At 39.4% G+C, this 27,712-nt stretch overlaps 1 protein-coding gene and 1 long non-coding RNA gene across 10 annotated transcripts in view; one reads left to right on the top strand and one right to left on the bottom strand.

The window, feature by feature from the left end:
* Positions 1-27,712, bottom strand: part of MACROD2 (mono-ADP ribosylhydrolase 2) — a 1,990,905-nt gene that overhangs the window by 1,011,360 nt on the left and 951,833 nt on the right. The gene's annotated exons all lie outside the window — the stretch shown is intronic.
* Positions 1-27,712, top strand: part of LOC309613645 — a 46,752-nt gene that overhangs the window by 12,336 nt on the left and 6,704 nt on the right. The window contains exon 2 of one of the 2 annotated variants that reach the window (XR_014235830.1): positions 11,827-27,712. This is a non-coding gene — a long non-coding RNA (uncharacterized lncRNA). The other variant, XR_014235831.1, reaches the window with a different exon arrangement.

Raw genomic sequence — 27,712 nt, 5'->3', positions numbered from 1 at the left:
GAAGATAGGTTATGAAAATAACCTACTTTCACTTTCTATTTGTCATGGAGTAATTTATACCCCAAGGAAGCAGAACACGTCCTTATTTTTTTTATTTTTCTTTCACCAGTGGAGACTAAGACCAGGAACCATGTGTTTATTACTCATGATTTGGGTCTCCAAACTTTTCTGAACTCCTCCCACTAGCCCTCTTATCCCTGAATTGCTTCAAGCTCTCCAGCATCTTGGAATCCTGATAAGCATGCGTGATATGGCTCCGTACCACATGTTTTTCTATCTTTTAAGGTCTGTTTCAGTCTATGGAACTAAAAGATCTCCATGTAAAATTATAACATTGTGTGGTATTTAACAATGAAATGTAACATTTTGATATTAAAACTCAAAGAAGCAGTGATAAGGAAATTAAGTACTCAATGGCAAGAAGGGTACAAATCTAAAAAAGAAAAAAGAAAACGAAAATCGTGCAAAATGTAGAAGTGTTATACTTTAAAAAAAATCTAAACGTAGGTGTTTGTCTGACGTTGGAAATGCAGCCAAAAGTGGGCACTGGGAATTCTGCTCAATATTAAGCAGATGATAATATTATTGAGGAAATTATTCTGGCCAAGAGATGCTCTCCAATCACTGGGAACTGTGTTATTAACAAAAATTTGTTCATGTCCTTTCGGGCTCTAGCATAACAGAATTAAAAAAAGCTCCCATTTCTTGGCTTTTTCTTCCTCAAATGGAGATCACCAACTCTCAGATTCCAATTTTTAAAACCACACAATTCACTGAAGTGAATCAACACCAAAGCTCAAATATAAAAAATAATAGTGTCAAGAATGCATATGACAAGCCATACCAGTAAATTCGATGAACTGCAAAATTTTCCACCAAAGAATGAATTCCAAAAGAGTAAAAACTGAAACATTTCATCTACTTCAATCAATCATTAACATTCTTGGCAGACTTGGTCTTTACTCAAGGAGCTGAGTAACAGCCATAAACACACAGTTCACCTCAAGACCTGAACTTCAGAAGTGGATGACAGAGTTAAAAGCCAAGACTCCAGTGTTACTTAAGTACATTACAAATATTAAAAATTGCCACAATGAACAGTTCAGCCCAAAAAACACTGAACATAGCTAAGAGGTTGCTCAGCAAGAAAGAAGATAAAACACCTGCTGGTCAATGCTCTTATGGGGTCAGGGAAACACTATTTTAAACCCATAGAGGAAAATTATACATGGGGCGTTGCCACCCTGAAAAGGTCGAGGAAGCAGCAACCTATGGTGGGGGATGTAACTTGAGATAAGGGCCCCCTATAGACACACCTTTACCTTTGTCCTAACTGGTCACTTGAATACCCCACTTCAGTGCAAACCCACCAGCAGAAATACAGTCCTTCAAAATCCCTGGCTAAAGGCTACAACATTGGGATACTGGGTGGGGAATGATGACAGGGTAACAGATTAAACCATTGCCACTATGATATAAGCTATTGTCACTATGATGTAAGCAAAGTTGGGGGAGTAGAGGGAAGAAATGGACCTGGCCAAATGTACTGTTGTGGAGAGCTGCATCAGGGCACTCGTAAACAATGAGAGAACCACCCCTTGGCATGGTTCCCAGCAAACAGAGTCGCCCCCCCACCAATATACGAACAATGCTTCACATCCAAGAAGACCCCTATATAAACATTAGGATAATAAATGCCACTGAATAGTATTAGCAAAGACTCTGAGGCATCTAACTCTCCAAAACCTTCGAGGACATCCGGAACTTTACAACAACTGGATGCAGATAATGTCATTCTTATACTGAAACAAAAATTACTGCTAGATTTGGAAAAAAAGGTGACCATAGAAGTATGCCTGATACAGGGTGCCAGATGGAAATATTCATTGTCTCCAGTTAATTCCTCATTCTGTGCTGTCCTCTCTCTTACCCTGAGCAAGCCCTAGGGTGGCTTTCTGCTCAGTCGTCTGGCACGTTCTTCTCCCCGACTCTCCTCTCCTTCCTCTGATCTCTGGCAGTGTGGTTTGTCAGGTGGCCTGCCTTGACTAGGTCCTCAAGTATTTGTTGACCTAATTAATTAATTAAGACTTGGGTCTCTTTGCCTGCATGTTTGTGTGATCGAATCCCACACACAGGTGGTCATGAATGGAGCTCTACTCCACATCATCATGTTTCCTGGCCATTGCCAAACCTGATTCACTCACACAAGAAAGTATCGGTACATCTCTTGTCTTCCTCAACCCAAGCTGCATCAAAAGGTGTCTTCAGAGCAGCCAACCAGGGACCATCACCTGGTCTCCAGATTGGCCAAGCCTGAGCTTGTCCTTTTGAGCTATGTGTTGGTTCCACTACATTGAACACAGATCGTAAATAACAAATGAAACATATTCTGGAACTGCTGGGGTTTGCTCTTCACTTCAGGCACAGTAGAGTCACAGACATGGACAAGTGGTCTCTGGCCATTCACACTCATGGAGCTCCTAATAGGCTTATCCTATATTTTACAATTTCCTTGGCCACAATTAATAACAGAGATCAGAAATAGAATGCAAGAGAAATGCACCGTTAGTCTCAAAGAACTTTTGGAAAGAATTCCTTGATGAATAAGTTGGAAGCTATCCCTAGGTTGTAAATGAAACCTCATTTACAACCAGAAGATTCATTTATGGTTTTATAAATAAGATTTTGCTACATATTCTTTTCTTGAAATGGTTGGAAAGATATGTCAATCATACTCATAACCTAGTTTGAGGTGAAAATTATCCAGAGATATAAATGTGGTTTGAAGTCTTAATATTTCTATTTCCAATCTCACCAAAGAATCAGTAAATGATTGGCGGGGGTGGGGGGTGGTGTGTGTGTGCAACATAAGATTATCTCTTTTGTCTTTATGTTACCAGCTAGGTGACAAATATTCTAAGCACTTTACATGCATTATCGCATTTACTACTCTTGATAACCTTGTGCTATAGGGATTACCACTCCCATTTTATGGATGAGTAAACTAATTAACAGATGATCAGATGATTAATACACGGTAAGGTCAAAATTTGCAGCCTAGGTTGTCATCAAGTATAGCTCCAAAAAAAAGTTAAAATTAAAACAGTTAAAAATAAAGGCATAGGGTATTATCAAGGAAGGAGAAAGTGACCAAAAGAGGAAAACCCCTTCCTTTATTGTCTTCTCCTTTAGATTCTGTCCCCAACACACTGAACAAAAAACACACCAAAAAAATTCACATATGACAGTCGTGGCCTAAGTATCATCCTAAAGAGTTGAACTACAAAAATAATCATGTGATGTCAATTTTTGCTGACAAACTGATACCAGTTCTACTTGTTTAAATGACAATATTCAGCGGTAGCAAGAACAAGAAAATGGGCTTCTTGAATTCTGCTGATATGAGTGTGACTGCATATCAAAAGACATAAAATTTTATTGAAACATTAAGCCAGCAATTCTACTTCAAGACATTGCCTTAATTAAACAATTAGGCGTATACAACAAAATCTGGCTCCCATGATCGGTCTCCACAGCACTAGGTATATGAGTGGGAGGACCGGCTTAAATGGCCAACAGTGAATTGAAGCAGTTTCACAGCAGAGCTTTCTTTGCAACTGCTAAATACATCACAAACAGATTTTGTTAACATCAAAAGGTATTACTAATTTCCGTTGGGTGAAAAAAGCAGGTTATAAAATATCATGTTTCCATTAACTATGTGCCTGTGGATGTGCGTATTCATTTTTTTTTAAACCTCAAAATATACACAGACAAACAAAACAAATGCTGTAACTTGCTGATTCTGACCAAAAAACGTTTCACAATTTAACATCCATTTGAGAATACGTTTATGTCTTGCTAATGTCACCTCCAAATTTGGTATTTTATCATTTAAGTCACCCCAACTGTATCCAGGGTAGGTTATGTCCCTCTTCGGAGCCCTACATAAGCTGAGGGGGCCAAGGGAGAAAAGCAGAGCTGTGTGGGTGGATTCCTGAAGTGTTCCAGAAAGCGATCCTGCTGATTTGGCCGTCTACACCTCCAGGAACCCAGCACGGAGAACGAGGCACCTCGCCTTGTAATACCCCGGGAGCCCCATTACTAAAGATGCTACCACTCACACCCTTACAGAGCATGTGCATTGTGAGGTCTTACGGAAAGTATATAAAATTACAACCATCACATTTGGTAGCAGAGCTCTATTGCTTCTGCAAAGTGTAATAATGCCTTCTTAATTCCCTAGGCTGGCAAGGCTCATGCAGCATCATTTATTTAAGGATATCTACATTTTCAAACACTGTTGGGTGAAAACCAGCTCCATCAATCACTGTGACAGGCTCCTTTCCTCTTGAGTTTATCTTCCTGTACATTTTGTGCCAGATTTAGTTTGCGAACTTCCAAACAGTGGAAACATGAGTCTTGTTTAATCTTCACAAATATAAAATGATGTTGTTAGACTATCATTTGCCATTTGAACCCTCATTCATTAATGAAATGTTGGTTAAACAACAGCCTATTCACCTTTTAACTGCAATACTCCCTTGCATCTGTTGAACCCTTAATGGATGACCCATTTAAAAACACGGGGGAGATTTTATTCGTATTGCAATTTATGTGAAATGTGTCCCTATAGAGGATCCTTTCTCCTAATGCGGACAAGTTTGTTTATTTTAATTTCCATTAGTGTCTGGGAAGACAAAAATGATGAATGATGATCTTGAGCTACAGATTTCGCAAGTCAGAGGGTTACAGTGGATGTGTTTTGCTTATCTCAAGTTATTTTATCAGAAGCACAAACCACCGCCATCCCCATTACACGTGAAGACCACCTCATCTCAGCTTATGTACTGGAACCAATTTCCAAGGTCGCCTCAAGTGTATGAAGAGAAAGAGCAAATAACGGCACCACAGGTGGATAAAACGAACAAAGAATATGCTAGGAAAGTGGCATGAGGAAGAAGAGTTGGCAGGACCGTGGACTCTGCAAAATTACACTTTTTCCCAGTGTTCTTTTCTCTCCACACGATGTGACCTGGTCCAACTGAAGGGAAGAGAATGAGAAAGTGCAGAGCGGCTGAAAGCTCATCAGGGGAACAGAGAGCAAGAGATGAGTTTTCATTCCCTATCCTTGGCATGAGGGAAAACCTGTTTTTGTGTAAAGGCATAATTTTTTAGTGTGGCAAAATATACATAATATAAATTGTATCATTTTAACCATTTTTAACTGTTCAATTCAGTGGCATTCAATACATTCGCATCCTTGTACAACAACCATCACCACTATCTATTTCCAGAACATTTTCATCATCCCAAATGGAAACTCTGTAGCCACTAACCAATAACTTCCCACCCCTCTCTTCCCTCAGCCCCTGGTAACCTCTATTCTACTTTCTGTCTCTTTGAATTTGCTTTTCCAGGTACCTCATATACGAGGAATCATACAGTATTTGTCCTTTTGTGTCTGACATTTCGTTTAGCATAATATTTTCAAGGTTCATCCATGTTTCACACATATCAGAATTTCATTCCTATTTAAGGCTGAATATTCCATTGTATATACATGCCACACTTTGTTTATCCATTCATCTGTCGATGGACATTTGGATTGTTTCCACCTTTTGGTTATTTTGAATAATGCTGCTGTGAACATCGGTGTACAAGTATCTGTTGGAGTCCCTGCCTTTGATTCTTTGGGGAGGATATACCTGGGAGTGAAACTGATCATAAAGCAATTCTATGTTTAACTTTGTGAGGGACCACCAAACTGTTTTCTAAAGTAGCTATTGAAGGTACACCTTTAAAATGTGTACTTCCAGATGGAGAGACGACCAAAAATTGACCAGTTATCCAGCAAATGTGAGCAGCTCTGACAGTGACTCTGGATAGTTCAGGTTGACACATGGATTTGAGTCTCTCTGAGACCCCTTGGCTCCCAGCAAATCCTGGTCAGTGGGCCAATCTGCCTGCAGGCTGACTTCCATCTGCCCACATCCAGCCCCAGGACCACACTCTGAGTTCTCAGGTGTCCAGAATTCCCTGTGAAACCAGCTTTGAATCTACTTCCAGGGCCTTCCCAGATACCTACCATAGGTCTTCCCTCCAAGGGCAGCCCAACCCCTAGTGTGTATACCTCAAGGCCCCAGGAGTGGCTCTGGCCTGCCTCTTTTTTCTTTTTTCTTTGCGTATAATTGCTTTACAATGTTGTGTTACTTTCTGCTTTACAATGAAATGAATCAGCTATATGTATACATATATACCCTCCCTCTTGTACCTGGCCTGCCTTTTGATGGAGCTGTGGATGTAGCTTGGGTGCAGGGACTGGGAGGTCCTTGCACTGTGAAAAAGAGCTGGGCTCGGGAAAGAGGCGTTGAGGCTGAGCGGTGAGGGCCAGCTCTCCCCAGATACCATCCTCCAACAAGGAACTCTAAAGATCCTGAGAATTCTAAATTTAAACCAGACCTCTAGATTTTGAAGGTATCTTTGTCAAGGTAGGTGGACAGAATACAGTTTATTCAACAGCTTGTTAGGGTAATTTATAATTCTGAAATGTTTAGATAGAATATGCAGGCCTCCATGTGTATACTTGCACCGGAACCCACAAGAATGAAAATGGACCTATTTATCCTCAAAACAAAATTGAAAAAAAAATAGACATTATCATCACCCATTTTACGTCTGAGTAAATTAAGGCAAAAACAGGTTTTCTTTTCTACACAACCGAGAAGTGGCACGGCTGTGATTAAATTAGAGTCATCTGGCCCCAGATCACATGCTCTTACATGACCCCAGTGAATGAACCACAGGGGCTATATTTCGGAGTTAGGACAGAGCCCTAAGTCAAGAACACCAAAATCAAATACAACAGGGATCAGGGACTATAAAAGGGCAGAGTTAAAAGTATGGAAATTAGCATTTAAGGCAAGAAGTAGAAATACGATAAGAAAAGGAGATGAACAGGCCTATAATAAAATGGAATAAGAGGTGAAAATATTTCCTTTTCCTGTGAAATATTTTTCAACCCAATTAAAAATATAAAAATGAAAGAAAAGGTTGCTTTCTCCTGAATCTTTCTGGGCTCTTTCCACCCCGACCCTTGCTGTCTCCACATTTCTGAATCTGCCAAACAACATAAATCACTGTGCAAACCAAATCATTAGGGTTGCCAGGTGTTCAATTTTGAACCAGACAGTCTGGTATTTGAGTTTTCTACCGAGGAAACAAATAGAGAAAATATCAGTGATTTTTAATTAAGTTTTGTTATTATCATGTAAAGATGAGCTTGCGGGAGAACATTCTCGCTAGCTCTCCAGGCTGCACTTTACTCTGAGCCTGCTTTCCACTTAGATATCAGCCTATCTAGGCAGGCTGTTTCCAAACTGAGTGCTAAAGCAAGCTGATGAGCTTGGCTCTGAACTCATGTTGGCACCTTCCGCATACTGGCTGGGCTCCACGCAACTGTGCTAGATCATTTTCTTTTACCGATACCTCCAAAGCTCCTGCAGCAACTGGCAGAGTTCCCTGGGTATATTTAAAAAATAATAATAAAATAAATACGTAAATAAATACTCAGAAGGACATTGAAAATGGAGGCAAATGAGCCATGGATTAAGAGAATCCTGAGTTGAGTATGTCCATAAGTCTAATCATGCCCGTTGAAGAGGAGAAAACAGCAAAAATTGTTATTCCATCATTTACAAAGAAACACAATTATCCTTAAGTAAAATTCTGATTAGGACCCAAATAAAGATGGCTCCAGTAACATAATGTTAGATCGGTGTGGGAATCTATGATAAGAGAATAGTTAGAAATCCTTACATTTTGAGGAAATCAAAATTTCCTTATTCTGGGACTTCCCTGGTGGTGCAGTGGTTAAGAATCCGCCTGCCAACTCAGGGGACACGGGTTCAATCCCTGGTCCGGGAAGATCCCACATGCCATGGAGCAACTAAACCCATGTGCAACAACTACTGAGCCTGCACTCTAGAGCCCACGAGACACAACGACTGAGCCCGTCTGCCACAACTACTGAAGCCTGCACGCCTAGAGCCCGTGCTCTGCAACAAGAGAAGCCACCGCAATGAGAAGCCTGAGCACCGCAACGAAGAGTAGCCCCTCTTGCCGCAACTAGAGGAAGCCCGCGTGCAGCAACGAAGACCCAACGCAGCCAAAATTAATTAGTTAATTAGTTAATTAATTAATTAAAAATTCAAAAAAATTTTTTCCTTATTCTTCTATCCCTTTTTCTTCTTATTTTCTCCTCTTCCTCCTACTTGTTAAGATTCACAGTATTAAAGCCTCTCAGTTTTCTCATTTGAATGTGGGTATACAATAGTAGCCTCGATGAAAAATTTTAAGGATTAAGTGATGAATAATAATAATAACTATTATTAATAATTGTAACTATTAATAATATACTAATAACTATTAACATATTATTAGTTGTAATTATTAATAGTTATTAATATACTGTTAATAATAGTTATTATTATTATTAAAATATCTAGAATAGGGTGGATTTCAACAAACCTCTTTGGTATTAAACATAGTCCTTCTAAACATAGTTCTGTGACAAAATAGGTGGGAGATATAAATTTAATTAAAATTTATCTGCAATAAAAGTCCCCACCACTAAGGGCCTACAAGGTGCCAGGCACAGTGTAAGGCAGTTTACATGCTTCTTTAATCTTTGTGACAATTCTAGGATGTGCCAATTGTAATGAATTACACTTATGGAACATTCATATGTTAAATCAGCCCATCCTCACAATAGCCCTTAGAAGGTGGTAGTACAATTATCCCCACTTGATCCCACTTGAAAACTGTGAGAAGTGATCACACATGTGCTCCTCCAGGGGATGAACAAGGAGGGCGACTAGCTGTCCTGCACTGATTTTATGTAATGAGGAAAGGACGCCTTCGCTGGGCAGACGCACCCATGAGCCAAGAGTGGTGGCTGGATTACAACCTAGCCTTTCTTCCTGGGGGGCTCTGTGAATGATGGCCCTGAGTAAGCCTTCGCCAATTTCCCAGAGATGGAAATATCCATTGAGAACTCAATATAAGTTGTAACTGAAAATATAAGTTGAATGAACTTCTATTTCCAATTACAGTGGTTCAGAGGATTTCTTGGGATTCCAGCTCAAAGCTTTTCCTTCTAGAGCTACCTTCTTAACACTCTGTGCCACCTTCAGCAAATGACAGTATCCTAAGTCCTGAAGATACATGAGGGCACAAAAGCCAGACCTGGGCATGTAGTCAGTACACATCCTCCAGGGACCTCATAAAAGTGACCAATTAATTGCTGCTTTCTTGTCATTGTGGACAACCGAGCTGCCTTATCTTTTTTAGAAGGTATCACCAGTGTCTGCAAGAATGCTCTGAAACTGGGGCTTCCCTGGTGGCACAGTGGTTGAGAGTCTGCCTGCCAATGCAGGGAACACGGGTTCGAGCCCTGGTCTGGGAAGATCCCACATGCCGCGGAGTAACTAGGTCCGTGAGCCACAATTACTGAGTGGGCGCATCTGGAGCCTGTGCTCCGCAACAAGAGAGGCCGCGATAGTGAGAGGCCCGCGCACCGCGATGAAGAGTGGCCCCCGCTTGCCACAACTAGAGAAAGCCCTCGCACAGAAACGAAGACCCAACACAGCCATAATTAAAAAAAAAAAAAAAAAAGAATGCTCTGAAACTGTGCTGTGGATGTCTGATTTAAAGATCAAGTGTGAATGAGACTATCATATGAATACAAAACATATTCATAAAGTGTATAGAATATTCTGCTTCAAATATCCTCTCTAAAGTAAAATTCCATAAAATAAGTCCCGTCCAACTTTAATGATACAAGATAATAGTCTACCAACAATAAAAACGTCAAAAAATATTGGAAACAATGAAAAGAAAGCCTGGAAATGGAGCTTTTTTCTGCTGTTAGATCCTGAATACTTCAGACTGTGAATTGATATTTAATGTGCAGTTGCCTACATTAGTAGGAACCCTGCAATTATAGGTTGATTAGCTAAAATGTTTGTCATGTTTTTGTAACACAGAGATAAAACCAGGGTTGTATATAGCACCACATATTAATAATGGTCTCATAATTACTAAGGCTGTCCATATTCAACATAATTCTTCAGTGATAAACACCACAAAAACGCTATTGGAATAATTTAGGATGGATCATATAATGCAATAGTTATTCCTGATAACTTTGCTTGGTTTCATATAAAGTAGCAGATTTGGGGACCTTTATATTTTTTTCTTTAATTAATAGACTTTTTTGTAAAGTATAGTTGCTATACAATTATATAAGTTACAGGTGTACAATATAGTGATTCACAATTTTTAAAGGTCATACTCCATTTATAGTTATTATAAAATCTTGGCCGTACTAGACTTTATTTTTTAGAGCAGTTTTTGGGTCACAGAAAAATTGAGCAGAAAGTAAACAGAGTTCTCATACTCCCTCTTCCCACTGCATTCCCTGGCCTAGTTTCTCTTATTATTAACATCTTGTATTAGTGTAGTACATTTGTTACAATTAAAGAACCGATGTTGACATGTTACTATTAAACTAAAGTCCATAGTTTACATTAGGGTCCACTCTTTGTGTTGTATAGTTTTACGAGTTTTACCAAATGCACATATCCACCTGGGGAGTATCATACAGAATAATGTGTTGCCCTAAAACTGTCCTGTACCCCACCTATCTAACCTCTCCCCTGCCTAATCCCTGGCAAACCCTGATCTTTATTTCTCTCTCTGTAATTTTTCCTTTTCTAGAATGTCAGGCAGTTGAAATCATGCACTAGATAGCATTTTCAGAGTGGACTGTTTCACTCAGCAATATGCAATTAAGGTTCCTCCACGTCGTCTCATGAATTGGTAGCTCGTTTCTTTTATTGCTGAATAAGCTTCCATTGCATGGATATACCACAGTTTGCTTATCTATTCACCTATTGAAAGACATTGCCTCCAATTGTTAATTATGAATAAAGCTGCAATAAACATTTGTGTGTAGGTTTTGTATGGACGTGAGTTTTCAACTAATTTATGTAAATACTTAGGAATGTGACTGCAGGATTGCATGGTAATATGATGTTTAGCTTTGTAAAAAACAGCTGCAAACTGTCTTCCGAAGTGGCTGTGCAATTTTGCATTGCCCGCAGCAATGAATGAGAGTTTCTGTTGCTCCACATCCTTGCCAGCATTTGGTGTTGTCAGTGTTTCAGATTTTAGTCATTTTCATAGGTATGTAATGGTATCCCACTGTTGTTTTAATTTGTGACTCCCTAATGACATACAATGCTCAAGCATCTTTTCATATGCTTGTTTGCCATCTGCGTATCTTCTTTGGTGAAGTATCTGTTCAGATCTTTGCCCACTTTTTAATTGGGTTGTTTGTTTTCTCACTGTTGAGTTGTCAGAGTTCTTTCCATATTTTGGATAGCAGTGGATTTGTTCTAGATGCTTATCCTCTAATGGAGATATTAAGTGGGGGATGTGAGAAACTGTCAGTTGACATATATATGGGTCCAGTACTGTGCTGGTGAGTCTCACTATAGAGATAGCAGAGCCTCAAAGTCAATAGAGCCTAGAAAAAGCCAAATGTACAGGTTTATTTGGTTTGAGAGGGGAAGTAGCAATATAATGATATTTTATCCCTAGACATTTAGCTAGACTACAATTCTAAACCTTCCTTGCAGTGAGATTGGGACAATGTGACTGAATTCTGGACAAAATTCAGTCCAGGGATGGGCCACCTAGATCTGGCCTCTAAATTTCTCCTCAAAAATCTTACACTCAATCTCATCCTCTTTCTCCACATAGTTAAAAGTAAAGGATTCCAAGATGCAGCTACATGGTGGAAGGAACCTGGACACCTGACTCACTCCCAGAAGGAGGGCTGCCCCAGAGGAGCCTCCCAACCTACACAGTGCTGTGAAGTGAGCAAGAAATAAACTTTTTCTTCTGTGAAAAACTGAGATTTTGGAATTGTTTGTTATAGCAGCTAGCAATAATTACCTTGACTAATACAGAGATCAAGTGTGTGGGAAATGAGGCAATGCCAGGCTTTCCAAACTAGGTTACTCAACTACAGGGATACAGGATAAAAATGGTGCAATTTCTTTTGACTCTGATTTTATTTAACACATGGGATGCCAAAAAGAAATATGATCATAATATGGAATGATTTTGAAATTTTATATGAATTTTTCAAATGGATCTTAAAGAAATTTCAGAGTTGTAGTCACTGGGACCTAACTTCCAAACTCTCTTCTCTTTTAGAGCTCAAACTACTTATCTATACTCCTTTGCCTTATGTACCCAGATGAAATTTTGGTAAGTCCTTCCTTAAGATGACCTTTCAGGTGAGGACTTGGGGCATTCAGAGAACACAGTAGTGAATTTCTCCTAGATTCCATAAGATGTAAATATCCATATGTGATTCTAGAGCAGGGGTCAGCAAACTACAGCTTGCAGGTCAAATCTAGCTTGCCATCTGTTTCTGTATGGCCTATGAGCCATTCCTAAATGTTTTTTATCAATGAATATTTGCAATCAGGTTGATGATTAAGAAAACACTAACTTTGAACTACAATTATGTAAAATGTTACTTGTCCCCAAATAATCCCATCCTTCTCATTAGAGAATGAACTTTCTTCTTATTTTGTAATTAACATTAAAAAAAATTATATTCAATTATTACATTTTGAATTTCATCAATAAAAATTTTGTGAAAATGTGTTTTTCTCTCTTGCTATATAAATACCAATATAATGTCTTCAAGTTTGCATCTTGGCCCGCAAAACCTAAAATATTTATTCTCTGAACGTTTACAGAAAAAGTCTGCTGATCCTGTTCAAGAACATTCAAATGTCTAGAACGATCAAATTAATTTTTTTCTTCCTCTCTCTCTCTCATTTATTTCTTTTAAATAAATTTCCCTCATCTAAGTGTATCTTTACATTTTCGAAGACACAGTTAATATGATCTCGGGTACTAAGGAATGAAAAGAGTTTTAAAAAAGCCCACCCCCAGATATTAAAAAAGGAAAGCTGTCTGCTGACCAAGAAAGAGAATCTGGAAAGAGGGACAGTAAGTGGTACCATCTGAACTTTCCAGGCTTTGGTAACTAGGGAAGTCCCCATTTATTTTTGTTTACCATCTCTTTGTTTCCCATGGTGGTCAGCAGGGTGTAGTGGGAAAGGGCTTTGAAGTCAGACAAACCTGTCCCCTTGCCAGGTTTTTGACTCTGGAAAATTCCTTATCCTCTTTGCATTTCAAAGTTTGCAATTTGCTTTTTTTTTGTTTTGGTTTTTTATTTGGTAAAAGGACTTGTTTCAATGACTGAATGATATAAGGTTCTTATCACACATACTAGAAACTCATAACTTTGTGTAGTTGTAACGCCTTACATCCTAACAGACATTAAATGTTGCCTTCCTTCCATCCATGAAAGTACGTGCACATGTGTATGTGTGTGTGCCTGTCTGTTGTTCAGAGGCAGAAAGAACTGGAAAGATAGTCCCATGGTGACTCCTGACTTATAGGAGAGCAAACCCAGTGAGGGATGGATTGTAGCAGCTCAGAAAAGGAAAGGAAAGCTAGTCTGAAGCCCAGAACACTTGCAGTAATGAAGAAAGGACTCTGAAAGATAATCCAGACTGAGAAATGGCACTCCCCAGCCCTCCTTCCCTCCATTCTTTCCTTCTATCCACTCCTATTGCTACAGGAGTCAATTACTAGTTAAGCTTGTGGGCCTCATGACAACTGGAATTCGGGGGTGGGTAATGACCTAACAGAACAGAGCCCAGAAAATGAGTATTCCACAAACATTTATTTGTAAATAAAGTGCATTCTCATTCTGACAACAGTTAGTTGGTTCAAGGCAGTATCAGATTTCCAATTTTCAGGGCTATTAATAACATGTGATTTTATTTTCATGACTGCTATAATACTCTAGATATCCACAGGAAGTATTCAAGTAGAAAGATTTTTTTTTTTTTTAAGACCCAGGAAATGAACTGTCCTTGTTCTCCAGGAACAAGAGTCTATGACCTTCCTTTAATCCTTGGGAAGGTAAAGAAAAGACTTCATCTCTGAGGTTTCTACAGAAAGATCCACACCTTGGACGAGGCAGAGAATTCAATGTACTTCGAGCGGAAAAATGAAAAGACTGAGTCAAAGTTTGTTTCTGCCAAGAAGAATATGATTCCAAGGAGCTTCCATTTTCCAAACCTTATGCTTAGAGCCCTTTGTGTCTGGTTTCTGATCTTGGCTCCCTTCAACCCAATATTGGCCTATTCAAGGACACCCAAAAGGAGAGCTATATGCTCAAATAACCATCTTGCTGCTAATGCACACGGTTTCCTACAAGCATTTTATTTTACTTCCTGCCATACTCCTAACAAGAATTTTATCAATAGTGCAGAACTAGTTCAATGAGGGCTGACCTGTTTTCATGCACATCAGTTTCTGGATCTTTGTTTCAAAACCTTGAGGCTACATAGCAAAAAACAATTGTGTCATGTCCCTTTGGCAGTCTTAACCCACCCTACTTTCTTCCAAGTATTGAGGGTTAAATTTGTCACTAAATACAATGACTTTCACAATTAGAGTGTATGGAACGTAAACCAGCAAAGAGATCACAGTTTACATGCTTTTAATCATTGGGAAGAGTGTCTAATATGTGCTCTACTAAAAACAAACAAACAAAAAAGTTAGAAAATAAAAAATAGAGAAAGACAATTAACAACTAGACTTTGGGATACCAAAAAGTCTTAGTGCAGTATTAAGCAACAATAACCTCAAAAGTATAAGGTACAAACTTGTAAAAATATAATTTGAAAGTTCAATTTGATAAATTTTCTTTACATTTATATAGTTTTGTGACTCCTGAATAATGAACTCAAAATTTAAATTTTTGGCTTCAGTTCCTCTGAAGAAGCCAAATGTTGAGTGAAACAAATAAAAGAAAGAAAAAGAAAAAAATTGATATTAAAATTCAAAAACTAAATTAATATAAAAGAAGTTTGCATAATTACACATTCATATAATATATAAAGTTTGTAGTATTTATATTTCTGAAATTATTAAAGCTTAAAATTGCACAGAGATTTGTGGGACGTCCTTATTCTAAAAAGATTCAAGGAGCATCTCAACATGCCATATGGTACTATATACTGGGACTTAGAAATGAATAGGAATTGGTTTTTCTCTTAAACTGAAAAAGAATTACACAAAATTATTACAATAGAGCACAATGAGTATTGGATTTGTATAAAGTAGAATCTCATCAGAGAAGTTCTGGGGCTATGTACACTTTATATACTTTATCAAAAATATGAAATTATGCCTTACCTTAGAATTTTGGGTTGGTAAATTTGCAATGGATTATATAACAGGTATTAATATAGCTTAGATTTACATAAAATGATCCTACAGGAGCAATATGGAATGTATACTTAATTTTTACACACATACTTACTCTCATAATTGTTTAATTGGAGGATTGCCTGTTTAGAGTTTAATTATTATTTTAGACAGATAGTAAGAAAGCAGCATGCAAACCACAGGTTGACTACAAGGCCACTGCCATGATTCTAAGGGCATCCTTTCAACCTGCTATTAAATTTGAGCCCTGGTGAGCATTTACTCTGACTTCAAGTTAGTAAAAGCATCTCCAACATATAGTGCACACGATGTGTGTTTTTAATCACTGTTTATAATAGAATTCACATGGGGAAAATGTTGGCAAATATTTTATAAACTATAAAAAAATCTTGATATACGGATAAATGCTAGTGTGCTGCAATTTCCTTCTCAGCCTTATAAAAGCAAGGCTTTAAAGGCAATATTAATTTCCTGAGAATTCTTTCAGTGCTCTGCATTTGAAATGGAGTGGGAAATGCCACTTGTGATAACATTTTAATTTTAAACTTGGTAAGAGGTATGCCATTATAAAGGTAACTATTGTAAACTTTCTTTAAAAGATGCCTCACATCAGACAACCAGAAGGAAAACAAAGACTAGATGATGGTTTTAATGTCAAGCACCATCAAAAAGTAGTTGATGTTCATAAGAAAACTATGACATTCGGATTGTGCCTGCATAAAATCAAAACAATTGGTCAATTTTTGCATAGTCAAGCTGCACACTGAATGCTGTGTGGCCGAAAAGGACAGGGTTGTAGTCTGAGTTTCCACCTGTGCTCAGCTTCAGAGCTAGAGTCAGGAGGAACGTGACAGGTCGCGTCACCTGTAGGTCACTATCGTCCCTCTGCTCAGTAACTGGTTCTTCCCTTCAATCACTCATATCCACCTCTAGGAAAAAATACACACACTTGATACTTAGCTTGCGGTTGTAAGTTGCTCCCCCAGCCAAAAGGAGACTGGCATGAGGGAGCTCTATTAGGGAGGGTTCTGGGGATCTACATCTGTAGAAGGGAAGGGGTGGAAGCAAGACCTGGTAGAGACAGCTGCAGTGCAGCCTCAGGGGATGTCTCGGGAGCTCTGAAGATGGGTTGACCTTTCAGAGCTGTCCTGAGTTGAGGTGAAAAGGTCAGGTCTTTACGCCCCTACTTCAATCAGTCATTAGATATGGGCCACCCCAGGAAGGAGCCATGACTCTGGGCAAGGCGGCTCTCTTCGGCTGAGGCACTTCCAGAAGGGGGCTGACAGCTGCAGACTGTCTGCCGGCTCCCGTGCGGCAGCAGGGGAACTCGTCCTTTATTCCTAAAGGGGGTGCTCATCGCAGCACCCACCACGTGGATGAAGCAGGACCTATCGGCCCCAAACTGCCCTTTTCATCTTATCTCCAATCATTCCTCTCTAAGAATTCTCCTTTCTAACCAGCCTGTTGTGCTAACTCTCTCCCTGAACATTGCATAAATGTATGTATAAATGTATCTATAAATAGATAGATAGATACATAAATGTATCTATTTGCTTTAGTGTTTTACTTCTTCTGTGGACAGAAGACCGATTTTGGAGCGAGACTGACCTGGGATGAAATTCCTGCTCTGACTCCCTTTGGCTCAGTAAGAGCCACTGATCCACATTGTTGGATCAGAACAATTCAGCTGAAATCTCCCCAGCTCAGTTTCCTAATCTGTGAAATAAGATAGCAATATTGACACTGCTGGATTACTGGAAATACTAAGATAGTATCTATAAAGGTTGTAAAAGTTAGGTCTCTTTTGCTTGCAAGTGACAGAAAACCAATCGGAGCTGTCTTAAACCTAAAGGAATCACGTGAGTAAATGGTCCAAGAGTCAAGTCTGTCGGGATACAGATGGATTCGGAGCTCAAACTATGTCACGAGGCCTCCATTTCTCTCTGTCCCTCAGCTCCTGCCTCCCACTATGTGCAACGACTGCTGTCATATTCCGCGTGCTAGTAAGGTGGTCAGGGAGACTGGATGACTACTCTCGATTTCTTCACTCCATCCTCTAAAGGAATAATACATCTGTGCCCTTGCCTTGGTTTTGTGGTGTTTGGAGTGTACTTTCTCCTCCCTTGACTTTAGGCTTAGCGATGCAACTTGTTCTGGCTAATGACATACCGCTGGACATTATACCAGCAAAGGCTGAAAAAGTGCCTGCAAGGCTAGGCTTCCCTTCTGAGCATCTATCCTTCACCAGATTGTCATTCAGTAGCTTTTAGTCCAAGGATAATGAAACCCAGTACTAGCGGATTTGAACCTAACCTGTAATCTAGAGCGCGGAGTCCAGTCTTATATAGCCCAGCCAAGGCACAGCCAACCCACTGGCCCATGATTAAGAAGTAAATGCCTGTTGGTTTAATCTACTAGGTTTGGCTATGATTTGTTATGCAGTATTATTGTAGCCATGATATACAGACAGAGATGCCAGCACCCTCAAGCCTCCATATACTCTAGGTTTAGAATCTGGCAGGGAATAGAGCACCAACTCCTCCATTTCTCAAAACTAGGACTGTGGACTGAATCTCAAGGCCTCTTCTGGACCTGAGTTAAGTCACGTGCCTACTTCTGACCCAAACACAGTTGCAGGAAGGATGCTACGCTCCCCTTGGCCAGGCCCAGGGGATATATTCCCAGTAGGAAAGGGGGCTCCCTTCCAAGAGTAGGGTGAATGGACACCGAGAAGCCAAAAAAGCAACTCCTGCCCCCTCAGTATGATCATAAATACTTTGTTCCTCTTTTGTCTTTTCTCCAATGCTTCTCCCTCTCTGCAGTACTGGGTGTGTGCTCCTCCCAGGCCCAAGTATATGGCAGGCATGGAAACCGTGTCTGCTGGGACTCACAGGCAACAGCCTTGCCAGAGGTCATGGCCAAGGTGCAGAGGAAACCCACCCAGGAGCTTCATTCAAACTGCAATTGTGCTGCTGAGGCTGGGGCGGCTGAGCTCCCACGGCGGCTGCGGAAGGGAACAATGACCGGCTGCGGCAGCTGTGCAGACAACTGGAGACCGGGCAGTGGGGCTGGGGGAGCGGAGGCAAGGCAGGTGGTGGCTTTTATCTTCTCCACGCCTGGCAGGGCCCACTACCAACTGCTTCAATATGACAGAGCTAACTCTGCTTTCCTATTCAGAAGGGAAAAGAAAAATCAATGGGGTAAAGAGACTTCAGCACTGGCTGCATGAAATTAAAAAGGTTGGCTCCTCTCTACCAGCTCCCAATGCTATTAGAACTACTGGCTGTTCTGTGGCTTCCCAAGCACCCTATTATTTTCATGCTTGGCCCCCAAAATTCTATCAGAGGTGTTTTATTTGTTCTCGGTAATTTGCTTGAATGAGCTGTTTACTGTAGCTCGGGGCTTGGATGTTCATTTACTCACAGACACACTTTAAATTAAAACAAACAGCCGAGGTGTAGACCACTGTTCTTCAGAGAAAAGAAGTCTGGCTGATTCAACAAAAGACTTCAGTGGTCTTATCTTTTTATTATTATTATTATTATTAGTGTCAAACTTTCACTGTTCAAGACAGTTTGCCATAGTGGATGTTTTCCTTTCTAGTTCCCACCTTCCAATTAAAAATTAATGACAAAATATTTTGAAATTTAATCAAGTCATTGTGGATCTGTGGGGTTCATTTGGGTAGCAAGTAAGAAAAACCCAACTCAGAATGACAAATAATAAAAGGAATTTACTAGTCACATAACTGAAATATACAGAGGTAGGATGGGTAGGATTGCCAAAAGACCCTATTTCTACATCTCTTCTCTCTGCCTTATACTTTATCTGCTTTATGCTATTGTTGGTGTCCTTTGGGTCATCATATGACTGCCACCAGCAGGTAGCTCTATGTTTCTTCCTTCATAACCAGAGGTAGAGACCACAGCCTGGCAAGGCCATGGAAAGCCCTGAGGTTCCCTTGTTAAGAACACATGACCCAGACGCCGCCCAACAGCATGTCCAAGGGGATGGGAAGTGATGATAACACACTCAAACACATCAGGTCTTCCCCTGCCGCTGAGGATGGTCAATTCAACACAGACTACATGGCTGACGATGGTGAGAGGTGGACTTCCAAGGAGAATTCCATGTGATGTTAACACAAAGAGAGTTTCTTCTATGAAGGACTAAGTCTCAAGTACTGACTCAATGAGTAAAAATGTCTGCACCCTCCCTAAAGATTACAGCCACACCTTTCCCCAAGTGCTTTGATAAGATGGTGGCCAAGGAAAATGGCAAGAAGAAGTTGGGGAAACAGAGTCCTGTGTTCACTGCCCGACACTGTGCCTTCCAGGTATAAGCACACAATACACACAGATTGGATAATATAGGAAATTTTTATCTATTGATATGGGAAAGTTATTAAGGCTCTAAAATACTAATTAAAAAGGCATAGTCAACAATTCGTAAAAAAGATGCGTGTGCGCTCTGTCTCTCTCATTTCTTCCACCTCTTCCTCCTTCTCCCTCTCTTTATCTCTCCCTTCCTTCCTCCCATCACCTAGGAAATGCACTGCAGGACTTCACTGAATGGCAAAACCACTGACCCCAAGTGACACACTGTCTCAGATCAGAAAATGGTGTCAACTCAAAGGGGGCAGAGGAGTCAGGAGGTCTTTGAACAAGCCACACACACCACTCTGCCCACCCTCATGAGGAATTAGCTGTCACTAGCATCAAACGGCATTGCTTCTTTCTAGCTTTATACGTGGTAGCTGTGGTCCTTAGCACAGCTTAAGGATGTCACTCCAAAATAAGTACACTGAAGCCAGGTTCACTCAGTGACTTTAGAGGAAACCCATGAGAGAAAGAAATCTAAAATAGGCATTTCAACACATCATGCTGTTAGGTGAAACTTTTCTGGGAGCTCCTGATAGAAGCAAGACTTTGGCAGATACAGCAACAGATTCACTGATGCCTATTAAAAAAAAAAAAAAAAAAAGCACTGTAGGCTAATTCACTTTGTAGCGTAATTGTTATTATTATTTTATTACTTACATTTTTGTTTTCTTTGTGTTGTTAGGCTAAAAATAAAAAAGCAATGGGCATATAGAAGTAAATTAATGGATATTCCATGGACTAATAGGAATAAACGTGGTTTTAAGAAATACCCAAACAAAGAATAAATAGAAGGAATGTTCTGTCCCCCAATCTAGGGTAGACATGAGTAGACTTAATGCTAATCGCTATTTAAGTCATTTGTTGTCATCTGGTTGCATTTACCTATAACCATAAAATTAAATGACCTACCCTGTGCATTTGTTTTAGGAGCACCGATTAGTGCTGTAACAACTTGAGACTATAATTTATTTTTCAAGTAAAGAATAATGCAAAACTACTTAGGTGCTTTCTCCTGCTGTGTGCTTCTACTCCAGCAGAAGACATAAAAGTGGCTTAGCTGACGTTTTAAGTAAGGTCTTGAAATAATGTGTAACTATCTAAACGGTGGCGTGGTGCCCTACGCTCTTAGGTTGATGCTGATTTTCTAAAATAAGGTTCTACTTAAAGTAGGGAAGATGGGTAATGCTATTTATTTAGTCTTGTAAGTCTTACCAAGTTCACACTTCAAAAACATTTTTTCTTCTTCTTTTTACTTTTGCCCCTGCCATTTCTGGCTATCATTATGACATGCCCTTCGACAGTGTGGTGAATTTCTGTCGAGGAACATGTTGGTTTGGGATTTATAAATGTTTGAACTCTCCAATCTTAGAGCAAAAGCATCATGTGAGCTGTTTTTTAGAAGCTGAGGTTAAAAAAACAGAGGAAACATAATCTTGCCAATAACACTAGAACTAGACACGTTATATATATTGGGAAAAGAAGAAAGAATAAAAACACTTGCTTCTAAATTGAAATTTGGTCGGAAGTCACAAGATAAAGTTTCAGGAAACAACCCATAACTAAGCTGAAACACTTTATTCAGTGTAAAAAAAAGTAATGAGAGTGGGGAGAGATCCCTGTGGCTCAAAGGGTGGAAAAAAAAAATGTAGAAAAAAAATTTTTTTAAGTGGGAGGGAGTTTAGTTTATCTTCCATTTCAAGATGTTTAAGTTTCCTAAAATCAAGAAAAAAACTGTGACTTGATAATAATAAAAACCCAAGAGGGATATTTAGTCTCATGCTACAGTTTTGCTAAGAAGGACAAAAAGTGTTCTCTATAGAAATTCAGAGTAATTATGAATAATTCCCATAATCAGACCTCTCTCATCCGAGTCCAGAACAACAAGTGTGAGAAGGCACACACCTGGGGTGATGATGGTTTCCCTTCTCCTGTCCCATCATTAGTGTGAAAAATTGATCAGCAGGGCCAGAAAGCACCTGAGGAACTTCCGAAATCCCACAGCAATCCTTAGCAGGGTTGTATAAATCTTATATAATGTCATGATGACAGATTTTTGCAGAGAATCCTATATGTTGTAAGCTTCTTCAGGGAAGGATCAAATTAGAGGGCATAGTTTTATTAAACTTGTGATCTTGGTAGAGTGTCTGGAGACCCAAGATAAGCCTGACCTGGGCTGTCCCTAGTGGTCCAGATCAGCATCCATAATGAATGGACCAGGACACAAAGCACCTCCTCTTATGCTGGAGCTGTGCATCCAGCCCTTGCAGCAAGGATCCAGCTGCCTCATATAAGGTCATTGTTTCCTCAAAGTCCACCCTGCTGAATCCCACAGGGTCTCCTGTTTCCCTGAGTGGAGACAGCCAATTACACATAAGTGCTATGTTTTCTGGCATGGTCAGACTTTTAAGCTTTCCAACTCCTCCACCAAACAGAAAAGGCAAAATGAAGGGGAAAGAAGATCCATCCAATTGTGATGTAAAGTGCCTGAACACTTTTAAACTAAGCTATGATATAGTTACCTTAACTAGGTGACAGTGAGCACAGTTTATAAAATAAATAAATAAATAATAAACAAGCTGACTTCAGTCATTTTATCCACCCACTTTAAGTGCATTTTACTAAGTCTGAATCCCTGTGGTTCGCATGGACTTTCCCCATTATGTAAGGAGAGAAGTGGTCCTTTTTAGCACCAAAGAACCATTAGTACTTAATTGTTTCTGCCTAATTACATAGTTATCTGCAGGCACATCTGTCTCACTAGAGAAATGCCAGGTCTGTAACACACTGTTTCAAAACTTGATATGTTGAAGTCCTAATCCCCAATACCTCAGAATGTGAGCTTATTTGGAGACGGGGTCTTTACAGATGAAGTTAGAATGGGGCCATTTGGGTCAGTCCTAATCCAATATGACTGCTGTCCTTATAAAAAGGAGAAAATTAGACGCAGACAGGGACAGGCGCACAGGGAGAATGTCACGTGAAGACCAGGGATTGGAGTGAGGCATCTACAAGCCAAGGAACACCAAAGCCTGCCAGCAAACCGCCAGAAGCAAGGACCAGGCAAGAAAGGATTCCTCTACGAGAGGGAGCGCAGCCCTGCTGACATTCTGATTTCAGACGTCTGGCCTCCAGGACTCTGAGACAATCAAACTCTGCTGTTCTAAGCCATGCAGTTTGTGGGACTTTGTTACAACAGCCCTAGGAAATGAAAAACGCACTCCTAAGACACTCTCCTTTTATAAAAAGTAAAGATTAAGTCATTTAATAGCTATTGAGTAGGAATTAAACTACTTCACTGGATTCGCCTCCCCCGACACACACTTACCAAGTGGATTTTACTTCCATCATGCCTCTTTAATTTAGGGGTGGGAAAGTCTTCCATATCGAACATTTTTTTTTTTATTACTGCTGCCCACAGCCTGCTGTATAATTTTTCATACCATTTATCACCAACATTAAATTTGTTTGTTTTCTCTCTACCCCACCAGGACATAAGCTCCGTGAGGACAGGAAGTTGGTTTCTGTTTCACTCTCTGCTGGTTTCCATGTGCCTGTCACAGTGTCTGGCACATAATAGCTCAGTAAATGCTTGTTGTGTGACTGAATAAACTGATTACCATACAATGATCTGGAGATGCAGGGATCAGACCCAGTGCAGGTGAGAAGGAAGCAGGGCAGAAGTTCTCTCTTTTCTAGGGAGGGTGAGCTGGTTCCTGCCCCCAAAACAATTACTCACACTCCCCATTATGAGAGCCCAAATTTCCACAGTTCTCTCCTATTTGGATTAGAGGGAACGAGTGGGAAATGCACTGGCCTGGGCATCAGGTTTTAAGCCACAGCTTTTCTAATTGGCCATTAGAAAAAAATCTACTGACAAAAATCTATCAGGCGACAAAAACCTAATGGTTACACTGTTGAAAGGAAATGGAAAAACAGAAGAGAGTGGTAAATCAAATATGGGTTTTATAGAAGAGTTGTGATTCTTTCACTTATTAGGTATGAAGTGTTAAGCACAGCCTCACTGAGCTTTAATATCAACTTATCCCAACAATGGGGAAAAAAAATAAAGCATTAAAACCCCTCCTAAAATGTGTGACAATAATTTTGTTTGTTAATGGACAAAGTTAAAGTGGGAATCAAAAAGTGATTCACTCATAATGTATTATGATATCTAGTCTCCCTAAAGTTGAACAAGCATATAATGTATAATAAAGCAATCTGAGTAGAAAATTCTCCTAGGTTCTTTTGATTTCCCCTAATCTTCTACAGGTGTCTTACCCACACTTACTTTGACAAAATTTTTTAAAGCGACTGGTTTTATCAAAATTTTGTAGAGCTTTAGACTCTATTTTAGTAGAAACAATAACTCTCTTTTTGTTCATGTAATGTTAAATCAAAGTACTCAATTTCAATTGTCATAAACAGGTTTGAAAGCAAACTGACTCCAAATAATTGCACATTTCTATTGGTGGGAGTGAGTACCCACCCTTTCTAAAGAGTAGTCAACTAGTCCAAGAGCAACATGCAGCGATAATGGTACAGACGTTTCACACAGGGAATAAGAGGCATGCTCATTCTCTCAACTCTGTTAGAGGATGATAATTTACAAAGCTTCCACTGAACCCATCTTAGTGTTGTTTATTTGTTTTGTTTTATTTGTATGTTTTTTTATTGTTATCAATGCCATTTTATTTTTTATTTTTAAAATTTTTAATTATTTTCTTTAAATTGAAGTATCGCTGATTTACAGGGTTGTGTTAGTTTCAGGTGTACAGCAGTATTTGTGTGTTTTTAGTGAGGAAGGGAGACAACTTGTATAAAGCACTTAGTAGAGTGCCCAGAATAAAAGTAGGCACTGAGTAAATGCAACCATTGTCTTTATAGAAATAAAGAACTTAGGCTAGGGATGATGTATCAGGTCTCTGCGTTACAAAAGGTTGGGTAATTGTATGATTCCAAATTACTTATTCTAGTCAAGTCTTAAGGGGCAAAATCACACACTTTAAATCAAATATTATTCCGGGAAGGTCAACAGACTACACGATTATCAACCAAAACACTAGCTCAAATTGGTCCAACAAGGAACTAGCCAGTCACCCAGAACTGCCCTGACAGAATGGATGCTTGATGGATAGGGTTGTTTGACTGAGGCAAAGAACAAATTCTGGGTCTTTCTGGGAGCTAGGATGGTTCCATAATATAAGACCTTCAACAGAAGTCCATGAGTGAATTCTGGCCAAAGCTGGAAAAGTACCTGAAGATAGAACCACAGCACAGGGGATAAAGGAGAATAACTTCCACAACTCCATCAAAGCAAGCTATAAGCCATGTGAGTGCAGTTTTAATGCCAACAAAAATGTACTCTATGAAAACTGAAATGTATGGTATGTACGAGAGCTCTCCAACAACAAGAATATTCAGTTAAGTAGAACATACCATTCCTTGGCCATGTGAGATAAGCTGGCATTCACTGTTCTTGCATTCACCAACTCCCACTTGAACAAGTCTGTACACAAGACACTTGAATGTTCCCGTGAAACAGACACCCTGAGCTTTTGCAGGTGAATTTAATCATTACCATATTACTACAAGGATGAAAGACATGCTAAAAATTGTATTCCTTAAAGCCAACCACAGTTATAAGAAATTCCTGTCTCTTCTATATTGTCAATAACACCCGCTATACGATACTGGATACTGAAGGGTTTGCTTTTGACAGAAGCTGTTCAACAATTAATTGATTTTATGTTTGAAGGTGGCTGTTTTATTTAGCAAAGCCACCAAGAGGTCTTTGGCGCTTCCCATCTCAGTAGTTTAACCGATACTTCATGACGTCATTCATATCTAGATTTTTATCACAAATGAATACATTGTTCCTCCACCCAGAAAGACAAAATAACTTCCAAAGAGCAGTGCTTAACTTCCTCCTTTTTTCTCACAATATTATAACTTTGAAGGAAACTGCCTGAAGGGAAGTTTTAAAAATACATAGGAATCAAACACTCCTTCCTCCACGTCTACAAAATGTTGTATACCAGAGGGAATGCTTATAAGGATATTCACAGAAATGGAGCATTAGGACCTTTACTGCCTCTGTTGATGGATAAAGCATATTTAAGAGTAAATAGTTTGAATAGTAATCCTTTCAGAATTCCCAGAGCATATAGTTTCCATTTTTATCACAACCAAAGAGTTCTAGAGTTGAAGACAGTTTATTCACTTACGTGCCTTCTTTGTGGCTGCATCAGAGTCTACAGGTGGAAAAACAAGCGGCTGTCACTCTTATTTAACTTGCAGCTAAGCTAAGCTTGTCTTTAGTGGCAAAAGGAATAAAATACTATGTGGATAAATATGTGTGTGTGTGTGTAGATAAATAGCTAGCTAGCTGATAGTTTACCCATTTAGAAGAAATAACTCTGCTTACTTAGTGTAATTAAAGATATGTTTTAAAAGGGTGTTGAAACTAGTAGTTAATAAGAGATCCTCAGGCAATCTCACACTTCCACAACAGTACTTCCTTTAGAAGTCAATTGTGAGGTAATTTTACACTTGTTTTTGCTTCTCGGAATTTGGTTAAAGTAAGATGGGACATATTTATACAATAACAAAAGAGGCTAATTATTTCACAATTATTTCCTGTGGCCTTAAGAAAAATGCCAGCAAAGCCTCTATCTCTGAAATTCTACTATACAAATGGCCTCTATTGCTATTAGATTTGTTTAATGACCGATCTAATTATTTATTTCTTCTCTCAGACCAGAGGCTGCTTGACAATAGAAAACATGTTTGTTCATTTTTGGAACCTTAGGAACTCACACGGGCATGTAGAAGGTTCTCAATAAATACTATTTGTACGCATGAGTAAAGAATGAATGCACGTATTCAGTATTCAGTATTGTTTCATATCCTTTTTATATAAATGGTGTGTTCTATTTCCCCTGACTACAGTGGAAGGCTAAGGTCCACAGGTTCACACCAAAAATAGCTCTTAGAAGCATTCTGTTTGGCCCATGTGATACCAATAGAGTGTGGGTTTGTTAGTTTCTAATTGGACTGGTTTTGAAATTGGAAATTTCAATAACAAACTTCATGTTGTTATTGTTTTAAAGGGAGGCATTTAAGGTTTCTCTTGAAAAAATCAAGATTTGACAGCAGCAGTGGGCCCAAATTCCCACATGGCTATAATCAGCTGGAGCTGAGTGGAGCGTGTCTCATTGAGAAGGTTCCAGTTCAATACCACTCCCTACTGTCTCAGGACACTGAGGCAAATTCTCAGGTTCCATTTATAACGGTACTTTATTGTTTTCCTTTCATTCTGCTCAGTTAGATTATCTCCCAGGTCCCCACGGGCGTTTGAGTTTGCATCCACATTAAATCTAGCTACTTCTTCCCATCCTGTGTCTAATATCAGGCTATGTATGCACCAGAAAGGGAGTAAATATTGGTTGATAACGATATGGTCATTGATCATAACAATATGAAAACCAGCGAAAAAGGTAACATATCCTAGACACCACCATCGCTCTTCAAAAAATATATCCCACTAGAAAACAAATTTTAGATTCTTAAACTTTTGTTTCCAAATTATTGTAGTCAAACTGAAAATAAACAAAGCATGTTGCAATATACTACAAGCCAATGCCAAACTAACAAGAGTAATAGTATAATTTAAATAGTTCTTAAAATGCAGTGAAACACCTACAGTTTGATCCCGGATTTGACAATTTGACCCTAAACAGTTTAGAGGAAGCCTGGATAGAAGTTATCTCTAGCCAATAGCAAACAACAAATATGACAGAGCAGAGTGCTGTGCTATGCTTCTCTTATCCCTCAGACAGGGGCTCTTAAGAAGAAGGAGGAAATTGAAGGCCTGTGCACTCAATCCTTGAGAAACTGAGTTTTGAGTGAACTGCCCTTAGACAAAAGCACTTTTAAAG

This window comes from Balaenoptera borealis, assembly GCF_965194805.1.
Source record: "Balaenoptera borealis genome assembly, chromosome: 16".
Taxonomy (NCBI): domain Eukaryota; kingdom Metazoa; phylum Chordata; class Mammalia; order Artiodactyla; family Balaenopteridae; genus Balaenoptera; species Balaenoptera borealis.
This window is presented reverse-complemented; position numbering and strand designations above follow the sequence as displayed.